This window comes from Odocoileus virginianus, unplaced genomic scaffold, assembly GCF_023699985.2.
Source record: "Odocoileus virginianus isolate 20LAN1187 ecotype Illinois unplaced genomic scaffold, Ovbor_1.2 Unplaced_Scaffold_9, whole genome shotgun sequence".
Taxonomy (NCBI): domain Eukaryota; kingdom Metazoa; phylum Chordata; class Mammalia; order Artiodactyla; family Cervidae; genus Odocoileus; species Odocoileus virginianus.
The window spans coordinates 1,571,212-1,574,411 of NW_027224271.1; positions in this window are offsets into that span (position 1 = coordinate 1,571,212).

Here is a 3,200-nt window from a genome sequence, read left to right on the forward strand (position 1 = left end):
ATCATTGGCACCAGGTTTTGTATTCAACAACAGAATAACCTTGTTATTTAATTTGAAGTTACAGGTAAGTACTTTCCATGTTCTTTCTCTGATTTTATTTTTCCTGTCAGAGATTCACTGTCAATTAAGTTGATTGTAATAGGAAATGCCCACTTGCATGCTAAGATATTGCCATAGATAACAACAAATAAAAGCATAACATCTTTTACCATATAAGATGCTATTCTAATTCCAGTTAGTGACAAGAAACAATTGCTACTATATGATTGGTGACTGTTTACAAACCTTAATGTAGCTCCCAGAGAAGTTGAATGTGCTTTTATTTTTTGTCTTCCAGAGAGGTTCATGGTGAACTTCTCTGAACAGATTATGTCTCTGAAGTCTCAGCTAGGTTTAATTGCGGACAAAAAACTAATATTAAGGCATAAAGCATAAATTTCATCTTTATGGCAATAAAGCATCTGTGAAATCCTGTATTTAACATGGTGTAAAAAAATGTCTTCCTGGGGCAGTTCACTACCTCATTTCTCACTAGTAGAGAATACTTTTGATGGAAAGCTGGCAATAGGGCTGACTAAGGAATTTACCAAGATGTTCATTTATGAAGAATAAGGATGGTTTAGTCCAGGGGTGGAATTGACACATATATTCTGCTATATTTAAAATGGATAACCAACAAGGACCTACTACATAGCCCAGGGAACTGCTCAATGTTATGTGGCAGCCTAGGTGGGAGGGGGGTTTGGGGAAGAATGCATATGTATGGCTGAGTCCCTTTGCTGTCCACCTGAAACTATCACAGCATTGTTTATTGGCTAAATAAAAAAATTCTTTTTTTTTAAAAAGGATTGTTCAGTCCAGAGGTGGAAAAAAGCAAAAATAAGCTGTATCAAACTATGGGTAGACAGGCTAAATGAATAATCAACTTTGAGAGTTCAGACAGAGAGGAGGAGGAGTGGGAATAAAATAGATCCTGAGGATTATCTATGAGAGCAAAAACTTGAAGGAAAGAATCAGATACCCTGCAAGGAGAATTCCTCTCATCTATGAGAAGACTCTACAATCATTATTCATTAGGTTCTTAGGGCCTCAGGCCTTAGAAAGAGAAAGTCATTGAAGGCACTTCTCTGGTGATCATTCTACATTAATTCTTCAAACTCAGTACCCTTCAAAAATATTTATTAAGCACTCCACATATAGAGAGTGCTGCATTATATCCAGAGTTTCCAGGCAACATGGTTTATGGCAGAGAAAATAATTGCTTTCTTTGTGCAGGTCTCCTCTAGCCGGCTGGGAACAGCTACCAGGAGCTCCACGTTCATGAAGGCTTTGACAGTTGTATCTGGCTTCAGCAGGAATGACTGCCCCAATGGCTGCCTGCTTCCCTTACAGGGCTTTCAGTGAGGACTAAGTGAGTCCAGGTCATCTAAAGAGCTCAGTGTAAGTGTGTGAATAAGATGCCCTTCTGTAGAAAGTACTGTAGAAACCCGAATCAAATTTCAAGAATAATCATAACTGACTCATTCCCTAAAGGCTCCAGAGGTGGGATATATTTCAGCCAAAGTTTGAACCACATGTTCATGATGTCATCAGTGATCCTAGTTCTATGATTCTCTCAGCTCTGCTCTCCTACCTAGCCGGATTCTTCCTCAGAAAGGCTTCCTCTGTAGTAGCAAAATGGTTCCAACAGTTCTAGGCCTTGCATCGACACGTCAGATGATCAACTCAGCAGCCCAAACTGGATTGAGGTTCTCTAGGTCAAGTGGAGAATGGATGTTGGGGTTTTAACTACAAAGCTATTATCTAAGCACTTAATGAAACTAAGCCATGCCATGTGGGGCCACCCAAGACGGACAGGTCATGGTGGAGAGGTCTGACAGAATGTGGTCCACTGGAGAAGGGAATGGCAAACCACTTCAGTATTCTTGCCTTGAGAAAAGGCAAAATGATAGGATACTGAAAGAGGAACTCCCCTGGTCAGTAGGTGCCCAATATGCTACTGGAGATCAGTGGAGAAATAACTTCAGAAAGAATGAAGGGATGGAGCTAAAGCAAAAACAATACCCAGTTGTGGATGTAACTGGTGATAGAAGCAAGGTCCAATGCTGTAAAGAGCAATACTGCATAGGAACCTGGAATGCTAGGTCCATGAATCAAGGCAAATTGGAAGTGGTCAAACAGGAGATGGCAAGAGTGAATGTCAACATTCTAGGAATCAGCAAACTAAAACGGACTGGAATGGGTGAATTTAACTCAGATGACCATTATATCTACTACTGTGGGCAGGAATCCCTTGGAAGAAATGGAGTAGCCCTCATAGTCAACAAAAGAGTCTGAAACGCAGTACTTGGATGCAGTCTCAAAGACGACAGAATGATCTCTGTTGGGTTCCAAGGCAAACCATTCAATATCAAGGTAATCCAAGCCTATGCCCAGAACCAGTAATGCTGAAGAAGCTGAAGTTGAACAGTTCTATGAAGACCTACAAGACCTTTTAGAACTAACACCCAAACAAGATGTCCTTTTCATTATAGGGGAATGGAATGCAAAGGTAGGAAGTCAGGAAACATCTGGAGTAACAGGCAAATTTGGCCTTGGAGTATAGAATGAAGCAGGGCAAAGGCTAATAGAGTTTTGCCAAGAGAACACCCTGGTCATAGCAAACACCCTCTTCCAACAACACAAGAGAAGACTCTACACATGGACATCACCAGATGGTCAACACCAAAATCAGACTGATTATATTCTTTGCAGCCAAAGATGGAGAAGCTCTATACAGTCAGCAAAAACAAGACCGGGAGCTGACTGTGGCTCAGATCATGAACTCCTTATTGCCAAATTACAGACTTAAATTGAAGAAAGTAGGGAAAACCACTAGACCATTCAGGTATGACCTAAATCAAATTCCTTATGATTATACAGTGGAAGTGAGAAATAGATTTAAGGGACTAGATCTGATAGACAGAGTGCCTGATGAACTATGGATGGAGGTTCGTGACATTGTACAGGAGACAGGGATCAAGACCATCCCCATGGAAAAGAAATGCAAAAAGGCAAAATGGTTGTCTGAGGAGGCCTTACAAATAGCTGTGAAAAGAAGAGAAGCGAAAAGCAAAGGAGAAAAGGAAAAATATTCCCATTTGAATGCATAGTTCTAAAGAATAGCAAGGAGAGATAAGAAAGCCTTCCTCAGTGATCAG